Genomic DNA, 22,530 nt, shown 5'->3' with positions numbered 1-22,530 from the left:
AAAAACTATCTCCCAATACTCCAACGTATTCAGAAAGACCTAAAGGCCTGGTCGACAGGAATCTTCTCTTGGTTTGGTAGGGCATCCATACTTAAAATTAATATCCTCCCAAGATTATTATACGTGATGCAAACGGTCCCCATAAATCTTCCACGAACCTTCTACTCCTCCTATCGTAGAGCCTGTAGTGACTTCCTGTGGGGCAAAGGCCATCCTAGACTAAGTTTCAAAAGACTAACCTTACCCAAACTAAAAGGTGGTATTGGGCTCCCAGACATAGCCAAATATCACATAGCCTGTCAACTGATGAGAATAGTCGACTGGAATGTCCACAGTCACACAAAAGCCTAGACAAAAATTGAAAACAAATTCTCCCCAATACCAGTCCAACAGCTTCCCTGGACCACCCCGAGCACTGTCCCTCTAGACCTGCAAACAACATCCCTTAATAGGCACCATCTTGCAAACCTTTCAGAAGGCTTGCCGGAATCAACGCATCTCTTCCACGCAAGGACCAATGACACCTATACGAAACAATCCAGACTTTCCAGTGGGCCTTTCGGACACGTTCCTTGCAGACTTTTGGCCCCATACAAATGTTCGTGCGGAACACTTCTTCTCTGGAAATACCTTTCTGTCCCTTTCCAACTTAACCATACCAACATCTGGACGAACATTCCCACATTGGATATACTTCCAAATTAGACACTTTCTCAACCATACTCATAAACGCTCCGATTTTTCCAGACCACTCACGCCATTTGAAATCTTGTGTACCAAGACAGAACCACAAAGAAATGTGATCTCAGAAATATACTCTCTCCTATTTTCTGATCTCAACTCTAAATCCAACATGGCAACTCGTACCTGGGAGAGGGATCTGTCAATTGACCTGTCAGAGGAAGCATCTGAAAACATATGCACCTATATTCATAAGGGATCAATTAACGTGTCGGCACAAGAAAATGGCTTCAAAGTCCTCTCTAGGTGGTATAAAACTCCTACCAGATTACACAAAATCTCCCCCACCATACCCTCCAACTGTTGGAGATGCTCTGAGGGAGAAGGCTCTTTAGTCCACATATGGTGGTCATGTCCATCTATCCAACCTTTCTGGAAGGAAGTCCACCACATCATTTCTAACATAACCACCTATCAGATCAATTTTACCCCAGCACAAATGCTTCTGCACCACTCCTCTATCCCCAAAAAAAGAATACCACCGTTCCCTAACGCTACATCTATTGAATGCCACAAAAATGTGCATCCCTCCTCTCTGGAAATCCTCCAAACCCCCAACCAATGCTGATTGGTTCAAGCGTATAGCTAAAGTAGCAGAAATGGAGGAATTAATACATCAATCCAAGGACACACCCACTAAATTTCGGGAAATCTGGGCTTGTTGGCAACATTTCCAAACAACAGACGAATACGCCCATTTATTGTCTTAGGGTTACACATTGGCACACGGAGCATAGCAGGAGACAGGGGAGTTGTAGTCCACATTGCCCCTATACAGTTCTCTTCTTCCCCATCCCCCTCCTCTTCACCTTTACTAACAACACACAACGGATAAGTCTACTACACGCTCCTAGAGACTGCGCTACCACCTCCCATTCCCAACCCGCTTCCTGATCCCATACATTCCCAAATCCTCCATCCCCATACCCCAGCCTAACTATTATCTTAGCCTACCAGATGAACCCTTCCAATGGATTGCTAGTGGTCCGGTGACCGCAATACTAACAGTAACTGACTCATCACATGAAAGTAGGCAACTGTCCACTGATAACTTCATTTAATAACACATAAACTCCATATGAACAGCCCCTAGATGAGCTTTTGAAACAATGAGCCTATACACACAAGTTATTGTCGCCTTTCTTCCCAATGTCTTTTGACCCCAAAATACACAGATATTTCGGAAAGCATTGAGAGATATGGCGCCTCACAGAATTCTTCACAAGCTCATTAGAACACATCACTTTGTTGGGAAACTGACAACACACAATTCCGATCGGGTACCCGTGCTGAAGAATTAACCACTTGGCTAATTACAGGGCTAGCCGCACCTCGTTGAGTTTTGTTATTTGTTTGAGGTTTATGATTTCTTATCATTTCAACCTACTCCAGTATAAATTTATATTATATATTGAGCAAAAAGATCAATGTATCTAATATTCTGTACCAACACAATGTTATAATCCTTCTGCATTCTCCATATGTATCATTCTTGTGTATTTCAACCTGTATTTGCAATAAACATTGATTTTGGAAAAAAAAAAACAATATTTTTAATACCAGCACAATCACATGTGCATTTAGAAAAGGTTTTTAAAAGAAACCAACATGTTTGTTGTATAACAATTTTTGGGGTCACATTAGAAAAAGTAGAAATGTCCATTTAAGATAAAACAGGCATGTTTAAAACCAACAAGAAAGACACAAATCTTGAACTTACAAAGTTCACATTTAGTAGAACTTGAAGGCAATATCAGACATGAGTATTTACAAACTGTGTTTGATATTGCATTCAGATGGGGTGAAGTCACCCCTAGAAAAAACAAATTTTGAAGATGCACACAAATTGCCAAATGTCAACATGTGCTAGCTGCCATCATGGGGGATAAAGGGAAGTGTTTTGTGGGTGCAACCCCTTCCTCACAGCTAGTTTATTATTGAGGAAGGGGTTGCACCCCCAAAACGCCTACATTGATCTCCCGTGATGGCAGATAGCACATGTTGACACACTGTGTGCATCTTCAAAATTTGGCTTTTCGCAAATATGTCAAAAAATGGTCAAAAGTTTTAGCTCACAAAAAGCACAAAAAAACAAAGTGATTTTGAGGGGTTTTAAACTCTCCCTAAAACATCAATGATGTTCTTCATTTTTTTTGAACATCATTGATGCTTTTCTGGATGTTTTCCAAGTCCCTATTATACCCCATGATCTCCCCGATCAGGATCTGTGCACTTTCCGAGGTGAAATGACCTGGATCCACAACATCATGATCACCTAAAAAGATAGAAACAAAAACACACCATGTATTATAAATCATCTCTTACCTGAGCCTGTGGTCGCAGACACTCACCTGATGTGGTGACAATTTCCACCACGTCTCCTTCCTCCTCCTGCTCTGCTTGGCTTGGGTGGGTCTCCACTTCTTCATGAGGTGGGGGGTCTGTGGTCTCCTCAGATGAGGGGTGTCCTCAGAGTCTTTTTTCCCCTATGTAAAAAAAATAGGTATATTTAGCACACAGATATTTGATGACAGAAATAGGAATATGAAACATTGCTTGGAAGTGGGGTACAATTGTTTGTTTTGGCAGAGTTCCAAGATGTAGAATTTTTATTGTCCTTTGTCAAGCTTCAATACTTTACCTGTTTAGTACAAGCTTCACAGATGGAGACCCCCCTATAGTATACACTGGAGCACCTGTGTGGGAACCCCTAATAAAAAGTGTGTTCTTGTGTCCCACACTAGTGCTCCAGCGTCCAGATGTGAAAACTGCTGAGTGTCCTCTCCTTACACAGAATCTAGTTTGCATTTCATTCTAGTTACAAACCCATCTACACAACCAAATTATTTTTAGACATGTAGGCCATAAAAAATGTTGGCAAATGCATATGGCCAAAACAATGGTGTTTTCTAGGCCGAACGAACAATGTTTTATACGAACGAATAATGTGCCTATGAACATGAAAGTTGACATTTTAAACTGGACAACAGTTAAGAAAAGCACATGGAGCAGCACGAACATAATAAACATAAAGAATAGGAACACAGGACAACTACTTACTTTTTTGCAGCACTCTCCTGATCCTTCTGTACTGCTCGTGCTCCCTTAATTTGAGGTTCTGAGCTGATCTTTCAATCGTCGTACCCCGAAATTCTGGTGCAGACTCTTGACGACTTTCGCCATTATCTTGGCCTTTCTGACATTGGGGTTGGGGTAAGGTCCATACTTCCCGTCATAGTCGGCCTTCTTCAGGCTCTCGACCATCTCCACCATCTCCACAAAGGACATATTTGAGGCCTTAAATCATCTCCTTCTGGATCGGGACGTTCCAGGCTCCGGGCTTTCCTCCTCCTCCTCCTCGTTGCTGTAATTAGCACACACCTGCTGTGTCTCCGCCATGTGCTCTTCCCCCACTGTGCCGAACGAGAAGGGGCGGGGAATAGACTAGAAAGAATGTCAGGGGCGGCAGAGTTTCACACATGCGCAGTGTCTATAAAGGGTAAAACGCGTGCGTAGGATGGACGATCTGTGAGCGGAGGAAGGAGTATCTGAGGCGCCGATCGTGATAACGATGGTAAGATAAAAACTTGGGCCTATACTGCTTCTAGATTGAGGCCTATATTGTAACAAGATTAGGAGAGTTTTGCCTGGCATTAGGGTTTATCTTGTGTATTGCAGATAAAATGGATGGCTTCAATGACCACAACTTCCTCCTCCTGTTCATAGACAAGTACAGGGAGCTGCCCTGTCTGTGGCAGGTCAAACACCCGCATTATAATCATAAACAAAAGAGGCAGGCAGCGCTGGAGAAACTGCTGGAGTTGGTGAAGCCGGTGGTCCCCACGGCAACCACCCCCTATTTAAAACAAAAATTGGTGGCCTGAGGAGCACTTATCTTAGGGAGCGCAAGAAGGTCACAGATTCCCAGAGATCCGGAGCTGCAGCAGATGACATTTATGTCCCCAGGCTGTGGTACTATGAGAGACTACGATTTCTGTCAGACCAGACTGGAGTCAGGGAATCCCTCTCAACCCTTCCTTCCACTCTTCCTTCCACCCCAGCTGAGGCTTCCGATGTCCAGCCTGGGACTTCCAGCCAGGAAGAAGTGGAGGAGCCCAGCTGGAGCCAGGTATAGCATTCTTCTACAGATTTCTGGTCAATAAATAAATGATGTTTACTAGATGTTATTATTGGTCACTAATTGCTGATTTAATAAAGTGTTTTACATATCAATAGACAGTAGTGGGCAAAAATAATTGGAACAAGAATAAAAAATGCTTGGCTCAGAATTATAGTCTGTTATATTTGTTAACATTCAATTTGCAACAGTCACGAGGTGAAAATTGTGTGTGATTGATGAAGAAAAAACAAAAACTATGACCCTTTTTCATACACAGGAAGACCTCAGCCAGGACGAGGCTCTGGAATGTGGAACACAGGAGGAGGCTGTGGAATGTGGTAGCCAGGAGGAAGCGGGGGTTAGTTGTAGCCAGGAGGAGGCGGGGCTAAGTGGCAGCCAGGAGAAGCCTGGGCCCAGTAGGAGCCTGACAGAATCGCAGGTTCCTCCCCTCCGCCTTCCAAACAAAAGACCCAGGAAGGGGAGTCACGTGCAGGATTCAGCACTCAGGCTGATGCAGGAGGCTTCTGCGTCCCTCAGAGCCACCCCCACTCCTGAAGAGGCCTTTGCCTGCATGGCTACCACCAAACTGCAGGGCATGCAGGAGGGCCAACGCCAGCTGTGTGAGGACCTTCTTTATAAAGTCTTAACTAAGGGTATGAGGGGCGAAATCACACCCAATACCCACCTGAGTGAGTTGGAACATCCTCCTCCCCCTCCTCCTCCTCCTGCCACAACTACACCACCACAGCGTGGAAGGAAGCGTGGAAGGAAGACCAGAGAGCAATGGCCTGGGTTCAGTCTGGTCTGACAAAAGATGCAGGCTCTTGTATGACCACAGCCTGGGGACACAGATGTCATCTGCTGCTTTCATGATCTCTGGGACTTCTGGACCAACTGCACTCCCTTATATATGAACTCCTCAGGCCACCAATTTTGCAGTAAAATAATTGATGTCTGCCCTGGGGGTCAAAGGGTTCACCAATTTCTGCTGTTTCTCCAGCGTTGCCTCCCTCTTTGTTTGGTTATGAGCACTTAATAAAGGTTTTTTGGTTTCAATTATACTCGCCTATGTGTGTTTCCCTTCAAAAAGGACAGTTTGTTTGTGAGGAGGCAGGTACATTTCTAAAGTACAATGTGAAATTAACAAGCGACACCAACACCAAACAATCTCCTTGAGATTAAATAATACAAGATAATAATGGTGTTGTGGTAACTTGACACACAAAACACACACAAAAATATTCAAGATGTTAAATAACTAAAAAAAATAATAATAATAAGATCAGCCTTGAAAAAAATACAAACCAAAAAAAAAAAATCACATCAGGCTTGAACAAAAAACAAAAAAAACAAAAAAAATGATATAGATTTTTTGTCAGATGTGACAAATCATAATATATTGAGGGAGGGGGCATGGCTTGGCGCGCAGCGGAGATGGCAGCTCACTGAGAGAGCTCTGAGGCACACGCGGAGGTTCTCAGCCTAACACCCGACCTAAAGCATACAGATGCCGGGCAGAAAGCTCCACTGGACCCCCCGATCCAGGACACGCCGCAATTCGGCTTCAGCTAACGCCAACATAGCTGATATTTTCAGACACAACGCGGTGGCCTGTAGCGGGATCACGAGAAGCAAGATGGCGCCGACGCCTCAGGAGGAAGGAGAGAGCGAGGACTCCATGTCAGCTACTGAGGACACAGGCAGGGGTAAGTCCAGACCGGACCCCCCGCTCACATTCGCAGACATGTCAGTGTTTGCAGCGGACATTAAGGCCACGTTTTCAGCTGCCATAACAGACTTGAAAATGAGCATGATGGTGATAAATGAAAAAATGGCGGCGGCCGAAAGGCAGACACAGGGACAAGGCAATACACAATCTGGAGATAGTGACATCCAGCCACATGCAGCACTTTATTAATATGAATAGACACATTGAAGACCTTGATAACAGGGGGAGGAGATGCAACATCAGGGTCCGGGGGATCCCGGAATCGGTGGATCAGGATCAGATCACCCCAGCTCTCCGTAGAGTCTTTAATAGCCTGCTTGAGAGACAGGAAGACACAGAGATTGAATTTGTGAGAGCCCATAGAGCTCTCAGGCCTAGAGGATCGGATACCGCACCGCCTAGAGACATAATCTGCTGTTTACAGAGTTTTGCCACCAAAGAGGAGATCATGCGTAAAGCGAGAAGAAATGATCAAATTATCTTTAATGGCACCACGATTATGTTATTTCAAGATCTATCACAGATCACACTGAGAAATAGACGTGCACTGCGCCCCCTACTGGAGAAGCTAAGAGCAAAGGACTTGAAGTATGCTTGGAGATTCCCCTTCGCCCTCACGGTCACATATAATGGACATCAATTTATACTACGCACACCGGCTGACCTCCCGGAATTCTGCGAGTCACTAGACCTGGGACCATTGGAATTGCCAGATTGGTACGTGTAATTTCTGCAACCACCACTGACCAGGAGTCCTCCCTCTTCCCCGCTCTCTTCCCCAGACAAAAGACAGCTGAAGAAACACAAACAAAATAGGGGCAACAATACCTATGCTGATACCCCGAGAAGATTGGCTGGTCCCTCCAGAGCCCAGGAATGTGAATAGATGCTCCATCCCACTGATGCATTAACATTGTCCCATGCTTTGCTTGCAATATATCCTTCGTCACACAGGTATGCCCACCACATGTGCCTACACTCATAGGCCACTTACCCCAGGAGAGATGAACATTCTGGAGGACACCAGGCGGATCGGCGGATCTGACAACAACCTAAAACCAGCACTCAGTTCATCATACAGCTTATGTGTACAGGAAACTGGAACTTTCACAAGACACTGAGAAGACCTGCCAGACGCACTATCTGTTCGATTGATGGGATGGCAATAACACTGGTTGTGAAAGTAGATATGCCCTGGACGTGGCTCACTGTTACACAAATGAACCCCCCCACGATCTCACGAACTCCTTTTGGGATCCCCATGAGATAGTATATTTTGGTGGAGGGGGGGTCTTCCCATCCTTTTTTTTTTTTTTTTTGGTGTTGTTCTGCCTCTGGGTTGCTTGGTGTCGATCCGGATTGTTAAGCTTGGTTACGGTCTGGCACTTAATAAGGGGGTACTCCTATGGGTGACAATTAATGCTTACTATTTAAGATAACGGTTTATTATCACATTTATTACAGTTATACCTGTGTGATCTATAGAGTAAATTTTTTCACACATGAGCCCGAGTTTACCCATGACACACCTAGGTCGGGTGTAAACAATATACTACCATTAAGTTTATTTAATTGAACCAAAGTGTGTGCCCCGTTGAGGTAGTTCTGATTTAGTTTTTACAGGTTTCCAATTATTTGGAGATTAGACTGCCTCTAGCTGCGGTCGCCTCCTAGCGACTCCACAAACATTCCTGACTCCTCCGGGAGAAAGGGAAGATATTCGCATTACGTTTGGTGGATCCTCTCCTTTGGGGGCGTCGTAGTTGCTTCTGGAGAGTGACACACCATTGTAATACCCTCCCGCTAAAAGTATTCTCTCATTCTTTCTTTTTCCTTTCCTGTATCCCTCTCCTCTTACTAAGACTCCTAACTGTTTAGTTTTCAGAAGGTACCCACTTGGATACCTAGAGGAGCCCAATCTTAGATTGGACTATCAGTCGCTAACCTTTAAATAACAGTTTTGTCTTCACAGCCCCGAACTTCGGCCGTCTCCTCTTCCACCACCAATATGGTTTACTCATCATTGGGGGTCCAACCCCTTGTGATCTCACACAATATCAGAGGTTTGAACATCCCCGAACGACGCTCCACCCTCCTTAGGGAACTCAAAAAAGGTAAGCCTCAGTTTGTGTTTCTACAAGAAACCCATTTTAAAACAAACAACATTCCCAAAAAACGAGTCTGCAGTTCCCGAGGGCTTTTCACGCCACGACAGCTGATTCTAAGTCAAAAGGGGTCACGATATTGGTGGGCAGAGACACACCCTTTAAACTGACTGAACAAGTTTGTGACCCTGATGGACGATATGTGTTCCTGAAGGACCTGTACAATGATATACCAGTAACCTTGGCCAACGTACTTTCGTACGTACTTTCCGAACAAGACACACTTGACTTTCTGCCAACATATAGTGGGGAGGCTACAGGAGTTTGCCAGAGGCTGCCTAATACTAGGAGGAGACTTTAACGTCCCCCTAAGCCCTCTGTTTGACACTTCCAATGGTAGGACATGTATCACCTATAAAATTTAGAAAAAAATCAAATCACTTCTAAAACAACTACAGTTGGTGGACTCCTGGCGCTTCCTCAACCCAGACGGTAGAGACTATACACACTTTTCGGTCCCACACAACAGATATGCCCAATTAGATTGCATCTACGTCTCCCAAAGGGACCTTTCGAGAATCTCTGGTGCCCGAATAGGTTCCCAAACAATCTCGGATCACGCCCCCATCTCATTGTCCCTGGACCTACAGAATACAACCAGACAACAACCGACATGGAGGTTAAATCCGTCTCTGCTGACGGACCAGACACTCCTACCTGTCCTTACTAGTAACCTCACTGAATTTTTCAAACATAATAATACATCTGGGATAGATCCCTTAATAATGTGGGAAGCACACAAATGTACCATGAGGGGAGTACTGATAGAAATGGGCTCCAGGCGTAAAAAAGAAAGAGATGCTCAGGTAAAGAAACTACTCAACCAAATTGACTCACTGGAACTATTACATAAACAATCTCTCTCGGAGGCCTCAGCCAGGAGCCTTCTTGAGGCCAGGAAAGAACTACAGCGCTTACTTAATACCAAAGCCAAACGGATGCTTTTCTTTAAGAGACGACTTTATTATGAGGCAGGCGATAAAGCTGGTAGATTCCTGGCAAGGGCTCTGAGGGAACACAACGCGATTAATAGGATCGCTGGGATCAGAACTAAGGAAGGACAGCTAAAGGTATCTTCAGAGGCGATAGCTAAACAGTTCCATGCTTTCTACACGAAGCTCTATAACTTGCCACCACAACATAAACATCAACAGATGACAGGGGACAGAGCACAAATCATACAAGACTATATAACTAAAAGTGGGCTCCCAGCTTTGTCTAAGGTTGATATAGAATTTCTAGAAACCCCAATCACATCAGCTGAAATTAAACAGGCCATCAAATTGCTCAAAACAGGTAAAAGCCCAGGTCCTGATGGGTACTCAGCCATCTATTACAAGTCTTTTATAGATATCTTAACCGAACCTTTAAGAGAGGCTTTGAACTCCTTATCCAGGCAAAGAAGTGTTACACTGGGTTTTCTTTCAGCTCATATCACGGTTATACCGAAAGATGGTAAAGATCCCGAGGATTGTGCTAGCTATCTCTTTGCTGAACCTGGATGTCAAATTGTTCGCAAAGATATTAGCAATCAGGATGGGACCGTTGCTTACAAAACTAATTGGTTTGGAACAAGTGGGTTTTATGCCAAACAGAGAGGCCAGGGATAATGTAACCAAGGCACTCTTGCTAACACACGCAGCTAGACAACGGAAGATCGAGGGCTTTCTCCTCTCGACAGATGCGGAGAAGGCCTTCGATCGCGTGGCATGGGACTTCATGATGGCGGTTTGTGGAAGGGTAGGCCTGGGCCCAAACATGCTGAATTGGATTTCTACTCTTTACCAAGACCCGACAGCAGAACTAAAAATAAATGGCATTCTCTCAGAAAAGGTACATATAAAAAATGGGACTAGACAGGGCTGTCCCCTATCGCCCCTACTGTTTATTCTTATGCTAGAACCCTTTATTAGATCAGTACAAAATAACCCCGCAGTGCAGGGTTTTCAGATAATCAATAGTATAAAATAGTATAGTATAAAAATTAATTATACAAAGTCAGAGGCACTGAACCTCTCGCTGCCAGATAGATTACTCACCTTGACGCAGGCTAACTCTGCGTTTAAATGGGACAAGACCAAATTGAAACACCTGGGGATCTGGCTTACGTCTTCTATAAAATCAGCCTTTGAGAGAAATTTTGTGACCTTTCTTAAAAACTGTTCGGAAGACCTCACAAAGTGGAATGAGAAGCTCTTCTCTTGGTTTGGCAGGGCGGCCATAATAAAAATGGTTATACTGCCCAAATTCCTGTATCTAACCCACGCATTATCGATCGAGTTACCTCAGAAATTTTTCAAAGAATTTAATTCGATGGTCACGAGGTTCCTCTGGCACCACAAAAAACCCAGAATCAAATTAGCCACTCTGGTCAAACCTAAAGACCTAGGAGGAATCCACTTTCCGAATTTTCAACACTATTACCAGGCTTCACATATAACCAGAATCATAGATTGGCACTGCCACAATTCGGTAAAAGACTGGGTTACACTAGAGGCAGTACTGGCCACACTTCCGCTTAAATACTTACCTTGGGCCTCTCTGAAAAGTCTACCCCATGCCATTCACACACATCCGATCACAGGCACGACACTGAAGATCATTAATATGTTAGCCAAACATAGAGAGTTGACCTCAGTTCCTAGCCCGCTTACGCCCTTGACAGACAATCCTGACTTCATCCCAGGACTACACAACACAACACTCAAGACATCATCTCAGGGTAACCCCCTACTGGCAGGAGACTGTTATATTGAGAACAAATTCAGAGATTGGTCTTCCTTTAAGACAGAAAAGAATCTGTCTCAGATGAGGCAGTGGACCTATTTCCAAATAAGAAGCTACTTAGGTAAAATAAAGGAACCTCAAAAATTATACAGACCCCTGACGGCTTTGGAGTCGGTGTGTCGAGATGGGAACCCGACCATTAGGGCTACTTCAGTTGCTTATACATGGTTGAGTCGTTCGGGAACAGACAAACTGAGTGGACACAGGAGGAGATGGTCGGAGGAACTTGATGTGGAGATCACAGACAAACAATGGAGGTACGCTGCTATTCTAGCGCACAAATGCTCTATAAGCACAAAACTACAAGAGACAAATTACAAACTATTGACCCATTGGTACAACACACCCGACAAGTTGCATAAATGGGACGCACAAAAATCAGACACATGCTGGAGATGCCGTTCAGAGAAGGGCTCACTAGCTCACATATGGTGGTACTGTTCCAAAATTGAACCCTTCTGGAATGAAGTTAAGATCTTAATCAAAAAAATCACAGAGACCAAAGTTGAGCTGACTCCAGCGTGTTGTCTTTTACACGTATCCAATTCTTCTTTTAAAAGCTACAAACATTCATTGACAATTCATTTCCTCAATGCTGCCAAATCCCTAATTCCACTTCATTGGTTGTCAACCTCCACCCCTTCTGTTAAGGAGTGGGTGTCAAAAATTAGTGAAATTTATGAAATGGAGGATACTCTGGCCCAAGACAAAGGAAACATTGAACGTTTCCACAAAACGTGGCAACCATGGCTGATTTTCAAATATCAGATTTCCCTACTTAATTTGTGTGTGGGGAAGTTTGAAAAGCTCTAAGTGGGTGCCTTCTTTACTTTCTATACTCCCCATACCTTCTATACTTTCTTTATCTTCTTTGATGTTTACATACCTCTCCCCTTCCCTAATCTCTTTTCACTCACTTTCTTGACCCTTAACCTCTCTACCTCACTGGACTATATTTATCTCACATGTACTTCTCCTGTATGCATGAAGAAAAATGCTTTAGATAGACACAGAAACACTATTCATATACGATACCAATAGTTTGCGTTTTGAATCATTGGCAAGATGTTTCTGGCTTAATGGACGACATTTATACAGAAATGTAATAACATTTATAGATACAAAGATGTCTTAGCGGGATTATCTTGACAACTTAAGAATTTCAAAGTTTGATACCATCTGAGATCTTTGTATCAGTTGTATACTTTCGGTTTAATCTGTAATGGCGAAAAGTACGCAGTTGCACCTGCGAAATTTGCATTGTACAGTGCGTTTATATGTTACTTTCTTTTGTTTCAATAAACTTTAAATGGAAAAAAAATATATTGAGGGAATCACGATAAGTAATAAAGAAAGAAGTTTGTGAGAAGTCTGTGTGAATATCAGCAGCAAAACTACTTCGTTCTTCCTGCATTATAAAGAAGAAGAGAGTGCGCTGTATTAAAGAATTTTAAACACTGCAGCCTGACGAACACTGCAGCCTGACGAAAGTGCTCTATCCATTCCGAACGCTAATTTTACCAGACCAAGCTGTTCCATCTCGGAATTTCTTCTGAGCATGCGTGGCACTTTGTGCATCGGAATTGTCCACACATGGTCGGAATTGACGCGATCGGATTTTGTTGTCATAAAATTTTATAGCCTGCTCTCAAACTTTGTGTGTCAGAAAATCCGATGGAAAAAGTCAGATGGAGCCCACACACGGTCGGATTTTCCGACAACACGCTCCGATCGCACATTTTCCATCGGAAAATGCAACCGTGTGTACGGGGCATTAGAGTTCAAAAAGTAATATATCCAAAACATAGTTACTCTATTTTTCAAACAAACTTTCCCACCAATTTTTAGCATTCCACGGATTCAATATATGTAACACTTTATTTTGGACCCAATTGTAAAATGTCAGCCTTTTTTTTACCAAAATCCCATTATCAAATTTTAATCTAACTCCAAGCCCTAAAAGAGGGGATATCAGGCTTAATATCCAACTTTTCTCCATGAATACCATAGGTAGACCCCTTTTTTCCCTCCTACTCTTAGGTAGGAATACAGACACAATACATTTCCTCTTAAACTTGTACATTGGAACCTTGGTTTACGAGTAACGTGGTTAACGAGCGCTTTGAAAGACAAGCAACTTTTTTAAAAAATTCTGACTCAGTTTGCGATTGTTGTCTCACAAAACGAGCAGAATTTAAGCTAATGGGGTGTGCAGTACAGCATTTGGCCAGAGGTGCAGGGGTGCTGGGGACACTCGGAACGGTTCGGGGCCATTCGGAAACACTTGGAAATACTCCATTCCCGAGTGTTTGCGAGCCTTTCTGAGTATTTCCAAGGCACCCCCCCCACCTCTGGCAACATGCGGTATTGCATGTAATAGAAGTCAATGCGGAACAAATTATCTTAGTTATCTTAGCTTTGATATGCAAGTGCTTTGGATTACAAGCATTCTCCTGGAACGGATTATGCTCGTCATCCAAGGTTCCACTATATACATTTTAAGACATACACTAAATAACTTTGTCTTAGGTATTTCAACTATTAAATGTGAATCCATAAACCATAATAATTTTTTTCTTGATACAATAAAACACTTTCCATTCCTTTATTCTCTTTCACTGGCCCTTCCATTCATTCATTTAGAATGCATTCTTCCATATTTATACGGCAAATCACTGGTTTTTATCACCAATATTGTATCAATTGTATTAACTCTATCAACTTTACAATAGTATAGGTTAGCAACACAGTCAAAACACTTCATGCCTCGAATAGTAGGGCCCCTCTATGTAAAAGGGGTATATCCAGATTTTGGCACTCACATGTATTACAGCTTAACCACTTGCTGCCCGCCCACTGTAAAATGATGGAAGGACGGTGCGGCTCTCGGTCTGGGTGGACGTCATATGACGACGCACCTGAACGGCCGCTCCCACGCAACCTAGCAACACGGCGTGACCCCGATCTCTATAAAGAGATCGACCGTATCCAATCACAGCTGTGTCCACTCACAGCCGATCACATGTAAACATGGAAGTGCTGGTAATCGGCTCTTCTCGCCTCACACTGACAGATTGTGCGGTGAGGAGAGCCGATCAGCATCATCTCCTCGCAGGGGACACTAAGAGATATAATCAGGGCACTGATGATCAGTGCCCTGATTACATTAGAGTGCCAGAAGTGCCAGAAATCCATGCCCACCAGTGCAAGCAATCTTTAATTATTCAACATCTAATATTGAATGTACAGTACAAAGATTGCAATATTATATGTGTTAAAATTAAGTGTTATTCATTTGAGAAACAAGTAAAACATTTTGTTCAACTATGTTGTTCAAATATTAGCTGTGCATTCTGTATAAAAGCTAGTGTCAGTCCAAGGCAATTCCAGCAATTTGATGTAAGCACTGCAACTCCTACAAACATTATGTATTAGGGGCTCAAATGCACTTATATCTGCAGTGAGAAGGCCGATCTAAATAAAAATAATCAAGAAAATAAAATGAAATAATTGTTTTTCAGTGAAAAATATCCAATTTTATCATTTCAAAAAAAATAAATCTGTGCTAATTTATTTATCACTGACTGATCCGGTGAAAATATGTTAGTCATCTTGGCTGATGTTTGAATTGGACCGCAATTACAATGTGCATGGAAATGCTCACCATTCACCACAGAGCTATCCCAGAAGAAGATTCAATTTCTAATTATTTTGCTTCCTGTTTCTATTTCTGAGTTGATTTATTTGTAAACAAAAGGTTTACATCACATTACTGAACCCATTTTCCTCTAAATGCTTTTCCTCTAAACGCCTAAAACAGAAATCAAGAAATGCCATAGTGATTTCATCTTTCTATTAATGTCAGGACTGGATTAATATAGGGGCCTTTTGAGCTGCAGCTGCAGGTCCCTTACCTTAAGATAGGCTCATTTGCGAAAAAAAAAAAATCACAAAAAAAATAATAATAAACGATCAACTTTGAGGGTCGTGGCTCGGCGACCAGGGTAGCTGAAGACCTCCCCCACCACTGGTGAAAATTTGGGGCTCCTATCATCTATGGTTCCGGAGATACGGGGCTCCTTGCACAGCTTGTCAGAAGCTACATACAGAGCGGCCTGTTTAAATACAAGCTGGCACACTCTGCAGCAGACTGAAAGGATGAGCTCACAGTGCCTTTCCTAACTTCTTATTAGAGGCACTGAGCTCAATGGACAGCTTGGAGCCTGCAGAGTTTGACAGGCAGCACTGCATATAAAAATCGCCTACTGATTTCAATGGGGCCACTCTGCAACTGCAGGCCAAACTCACTTGCAGCGAGAACAAAAGGAAACCTCTGAGGTGGGAATTTCTGGGCAAGTAATGAAAAGATGTGAATTTTTTTTTTTAAATATATAAAAAAATACAATTTATTCATACAAAAGTTCATAAAACCGCAATTCGATAATAGTCAAAAGGTATAGACAACCATAATACTATATTGACAATGTTGACAGAAATGGCAAGAATCCCACTACATGAATGTTGGTAATCCATGCGTGAGAGTCCAACATGTTTCGAAATATGTAAATACAATCTTCATCAGGGCCAATTTTTCCATTTCTGTAATGCAAAACACAGTATAAATACATATAAATACAATCTATATCTTAATATATGCAACAATCTATTCAAAGAACTTACATATCAAAAAACTTCATCATTGGAAATTCCTCCATAGACATAATTCTCCAAAACAGTCTAAAAGGCCTTTCATTATGCAAAAGAACCCAGGGATAAAGATATCCAACAGGGGCGGACTTACACCAGGCCGGCTACTTCCATCTGTTTCACTCTATTGTGCCCCTGGAGTGCGGGTGCCCGTCGTTTGTGCATGCGGTGTCGGGTGGTTCCCTTCCGTCCCTCAGTTTGTGGGATAGGGTGGGGGTGCTCCTCCCGTTCTCCACTGTCTCCGATGGCTGCTTCCATTCCACGCTACAGCGGTGGCGTCCTTGGTTTCCATGGTTTCCATGTCACGTGTTCGGATGATGTTGCCGCCCATCTCATGGGCGGCGGCGTCATGTTACCATGCTGCGTTCCAGCTCTCCATGGGACTAGGTGGATTCTGACCTCGCTTGTGGTTCAGCTTCTGGTTTCTTCCATCGTGCACTGGTTATGACGTCAGGGCTTAGACGTTCTTCAAGTGCGCCACACCTGGCTCATCCTGCACGGGGTTAAGGGGCTTTAATAGGAGGACGCTGGGAATCCTTGGAGCGCCATTCCCTCTCCATGCCATGCTATTGGCATACGGTTTATGCATTAGCTGGTCTTTCTCAGGGAGGGGGTACCTTTTGTCCTATTCAGTTGGGCAGGTTGTGCGGATATTTGGAACCTTGCAGTGGACCACACAGTTATTATATCTGGTAAGTTTTGGTTAGTCCCTTATCTTTGTATTATGGGGATGGTGTATTGAACTTTCCAAGGCCTGGGACTGATCCTTTTGGATGCTTTCCCTTGAGTTTTTACTTGGATTTTACCACCCCATATACATGTGTATGTGTGCATGTATATATGTATGTTTATATATGCATACATGTGTGTGTGTGCTTGTTACATACATTGAATTATGTTTTTTTTTGTTTTGTTTTTTTATTTATTTAATTTTTGTATTCACTCATCCTTAGGTGAATTCTTCCACTCTTTCCCCTGGGAATTGTGAACACATATTTTCAAATAATTTTTTGTCCTATACATGGTTGGATCATCGGGGCCATTACCTTTTTCTGGGCTCACTTTGGACCATATGACACTGTAAGTGTAGTTTAATTCATTTGTTTATATTCTTCCAATCTTGCCAGCACTGCTGTCCATGCCTGTGTGGTTTGGAGGGTGGGGGATGTTTACCTCTTCCATCTCTCGAGTTTCTGGGGTTTGGTTTGAGGTCTCCCCATGCTCACCCAGGTTTGGCATTGTTTGATGTGGTTTTTCAGATGTACACTCTGACATCTTGGATACTTTATGCTTTGGTTTCTAATATATGTATATTTATACATTTTGTACTGCAGATTCCTTATCCGCACTGTTTTGGGGAATTATGGGTATGGAGGAATTTCCAATGATGATGTTTTTTGATATGTAAGTTCTTTGAATAGATTGTTGTATATGTTAAGATATAGATTGTATTTATATGTATTTATACTGTGTTTTGCATTACAGAAATGGATTGTATTTACATATTTCGAAACGCGTTGGACTCTCACGCATGGATTACCAACATTCATGTAGTGGGATTCTTGCCATTTCTGTCAACATTGTCTCATATAGTATTATGGTTGTCTATACCTTTTGACTATTATCGAATTACGGTTTCATGAACTTTTGTATAAATAATAAATTGTATTTTTTTATATATTTAAAAAAAAAATTTCATATATTTTCATTAATTGCCCAGAAAATCCCACCTCAGAGGTTTCCTTTTGTTCTCATTTATAATTAAGGGATGTTGGCAATTGTACACGCAACCTTTTGGAGTCAAGTTCTTTTCTTAACAAACTCACTTGCAGTAGCAGCATAGTCCAACAATGTAAAACTACCATTCAGCAATGTAAAAAAAAAAAAAGGAGTGACAGTAGCACCTCATGAATGTCTGTCAGCTGCTGCTATACCACTCGTTAAAAAGCAATCCACCACAGATCACTTTTCAGAGGGCAGTAAGCATTACCGCAAATGTGAAAGAAACTTGAAATACAACATCCATTTCATACTCCCCACCAACCAGGTCACTCCCCAGCCACTTCCCATGTTAGTCACCTCGCAGTTACTTTCCCCACCCGCTAATTGATATCCCTCCATGACCACCTCACACTCCCCTGCTGACAGACTTCTCTCCCCAGCCTGTCCCCACACACCCTCTCACCCGCTGACCTGTGGATGGGGGAATCACTCCCGCAGTGTTATTGTGTTCAGCCAGTGGGGAGCCTTCCCTACCCACAGAATACAATGATCAGTGTTGCTAACTATAGCTGGCAGCGCTGATTGTTTTGGGAAAAACCTGACAGGCTGGTTGTACTCAAGTCAATTAATAGATTGACTTGACAACCAGTTAGCCCATACATGGCTGGTCTCTGCTTAATTGGCTTAATTTCAATCCATGTATGGCCCGCTTAACCATTACGCAGTCCCTAAACATTCTTTCACAATCCTTTAATCCTCCCAGATTCCTTCATCCTCCTTACTAAGGAAGAGCTAAACACCCCCCGGTCGGTTCGCAGCAGAACATGTGAACAGGTAAAAAATTTGTTCGAACACGCAAACACCATTAAAGTCTATGGACACGAACATGAATAATCAAAAGTGATAATTTTAAAGGCTTATATGCAAGTTATTGTCAAAAAAAGTGTTTGGGGACCTGGGTCCTGCCCCAGGGGATATGTATCAATGCAAAAAAAAGTTTTAAAAATGGCCGTTTTTTCAGGAGCAGTGATTTTAATAATGCTTAAAGTGAAACAATAAAAGTGAAATATTCCTTTTAAAATTTCGTACCTGGGGGGTGTCTATAGCATGCCTGTAAAGTGGAGCATGTTTCCTGTGTTTAGAACAGTCCGAAAGCAAAATGACATTTCTAAAGGAAAAAAGTAATTTAAAACTACTCGCAGCTAAAATAAATTGTCGGTCTGGCAATACAGATAAAAGAAGTCATTGGAAAAAACGGCATGGGATCCCCCCAGTCCATTACCAGTCCCCAGTACACTACCAGACCCCAAACCAAAATAAAAAAAAAAAAATTGCATGGGGGTCCCCCCAAATTCCATACCAGGCCCTTCAGGTCTGGCATGGATATTAAGGGGAACCCCGTGCCAAAATAAAAAAAAATGGCGTGGGGTCCCCCAAAAATCCATACCAGACCCTTATCTGAGCACGCAACCTGGCAGGCTGTAGGAAAAGAGGGGGATGAGAGAGCGCCCCCCCTCCTGAACCGTACCAGGCCACATGCCCTCAACATGGGGAGGGTAGCCCCCCAAAGCACCTTGTCCGCATGTTGATGGGGACAAGGGCCTCATCCCCATAACCCTTGCCCGGTGGTTGTGGGGGTCTGTGGGTGGGGGGCTTATTGGAATCTGGAAGCCCCTTTAACATGGGGACCCCCAGATCCCAGCCTCCCCCGTGTGAAATGGTACAAATTTACCCCTACCATTTCACAAAAAGAGTGTCGAAATGGTAAAAATAACAAGACACGGCTTGGGACAAGTCCTTTATTAAAAAATAAAAATATTAAAATGTCCCACGAAGTCTTCTTCTTCTCTAGCTACGCCAACGGACCGAAAAAGAAAAAAAAACGCGACCGACCCACCTCCATGGAAGGCTCCAGCCATATGACACGCCTTCGCTTTGACAGTTCTTTTATAACTGAGGGCGGGTCCACACCGTGATGTTCCCGGGTGACCCCGCCCCTCTCTGACACAAGGGGACTTCCCTATGGCTTTGCCGAGGCGTTGGAAGGGGGGTGGGGCCACTCATTTACAAAAACAGTTCTTTAAAATTATATTGAATATCCTCAATGTTACCAGCTCTAGAATGGGCACACTTTTGTTAGTTTAACTTAAGGAAATCTTCTCAATCCTCATATTTGTTCTGCCCATTATTAGTAGTCATTTAATTTTGTGATTACTACTGTGATGTATGAAGGAACATAGGGGATGTCAGCTATTCTAAATATACCACTGGTAAAAAAAAAAGTGTCCCTGAAAATATTTTTAAAATGTTGGCAACTATGCACCTAGTCATTGCCCAAGGGCCACCGGGTCAGTAGGGGGCTCCATGAGAGGCTCCTGGGATCCTGTGATATTACATCGGTAGTAACATTACTACTTTTTAAAGGCCCTGAGGTAGGTTATGCAATAATGTACTAGTATGCACAGCATAGGTACTCTTACCTGTCAGACTGAGCCCTCCGCCACTGCGTTGTGATCAATCCGGCGAGTCCCAGGCGCTTCCATATTTACCTGGTCTTCCTTCCAGGTTCTGTGCCTTCGGTCACTTGCCTTGGCTGGGCTGCGTTGCTGTCACTCCCACGCATGCTTATGCGCATCATCTCTCTCATACACCCTCCTTTACCCCTCACCCCTCTCTCTCTCATCCTCCCTCTCTCTATTTAATTTAATTTGTTATAACAAAAAATGTTTGCATATTTATTTATTTATTTATTTATTTTTTATAAAAAGCCCTACCAAAATCCTCAGCACCAGGCCCATGATGTTCTTAATCTGGCCCTGATTAATGTCATTTAAAACAAACACACATTTGCAAATGTTTTTTTTTTAAACTTACTTTAAAGTGTATCTAAATCCCAAAACTAAAATGTAATATATTGAAGCCTACAAGTCCTTAGATGTAGTGGCTTAATTTGTTTTCTTTTGCTTTCACCTGGTAATTTTGACCCTAATGCCTATACTTTTTTCCACTGTGTCTATGAAGGTAGCCATGGTTGTCACACAGGTTGGACTTACATGTTTGGCTTTGTTCGTCTCCCTTTACATAGTTGACTGATGGGACTAGAAGCTTCCACAATGAGTATTCTTTGTGCTTTATTTTAACCACTTGCTGCCCGCAATATAGCAATATGACGTCAGCAAAGTGGTTTGGTTTAGTTATCCTGATCGGACATCATATGACCTGATCAGGATAACAAGCCAGCGATCAGAGGTGCTATGTGTCAGTCTGACACACGAAACTCGGATTGTGGTATGGAGACGCTGACAGAGGCTTCTTACCATGTGATCAGCAGTGACCAATCACAGGTGATCATTGTGTGAACCATGAAGTGCCGGTAATTGGCTTTCCTCGGTTCACGCTGACAGGGAGAGCTGATTGGCGGCTCTCCCTGTCAGAGGGGGGTTTGCACTAATAATCAGTACATTGATTATCAGTGCAGCCCCCATCCCAGGTGCTCATCCCCTGCCAATCAGTGCCAATAACCTGCCAGCCAGTGCCCCACAAATAACTCCTGTCCGTGCCAATAAAAATGCCATAAAAGTGCCAATCATTGCCCCATCAGTAATGCTGTCAGTGCCCTTCAGATGCCACTCAGTAATTCCTGTTAGTAGCTCCTCATCAGTGCTGCCTATCCAGTGCCACCTACACATACTCAACACCTACACCCCCTGCACTTTCAGTGGACAAGCAGGACAACCTTGGACGGTACAAAGGTAATACTAATATAAAGGCACAAGCTAATTGTCCCAAATCAGCTGCGGAGCTGATCTGTGTCTCACCTTTACTGCTGTAGGCCGGCTGATACCTGTTGTTCCACTAACTTATGTTCAGCTCTGCTGCACTCTGCAGCTATGGGTGTCGCCGGCTTCACCTGTTGCTTAATATATGATTCCTTCCTGCTACTTCCTGTCCAGCCCCTCATGTGCTTCTCTATTTAAATCCCTCTCAGACCAGTTCTGGTTGCTTGAGCAACATTTGTTTCTGAGCTCCCTTTGTGTAACCTGCCTTAACCTGACCTCTCATGAACTGATCTCTTGTGTACCGACTCGGCTTGTTCTGATTATGTTATCTTCAGCCCGCCCTGACCTTGGCTCGCTATCCGGCTCTCCTTTGCTTCATCCATCTATCCTTGTCTGACAGTGTCTTCTGGTACTTCCCTAGCGAGCAGGGTGAACCCGGGGGTCATGACCTGGGGTCAGCACGCAGCTAAGCCCAAACCCTTGTTAAAGGGTCCCTGGCAGAATACCGGCTGGCCCTTAGACTCCACGCCCTGGGGGACCCCGTGTCATCTGCTCGCCTGTGGGCTCACTTAAGTATTACTGTGACAGTAATGGCCAAGAAAGAGAGATGGCACAGGAGGAGGGAGATAATACTACTATTAAAAATTCTACTGGAATTCCATCTGGAAATTTTCAAAATCTGCAACAAGTTCGGATTGAAGAGCCAACATTGAAAGATGTGTTTAAAGCGGTTCAAATAAGCAATGCTACACTATCTTTTTTGACAAATCAGTTTCAACA

This window comes from Aquarana catesbeiana, linkage group LG02 (assembly GCF_042186555.1).
Source record: "Aquarana catesbeiana isolate 2022-GZ linkage group LG02, ASM4218655v1, whole genome shotgun sequence".
Lineage (NCBI taxonomy): Eukaryota > Metazoa > Chordata > Amphibia > Anura > Ranidae > Aquarana > Aquarana catesbeiana.
Note: the sequence above shows the minus strand (reverse complement) of the source record.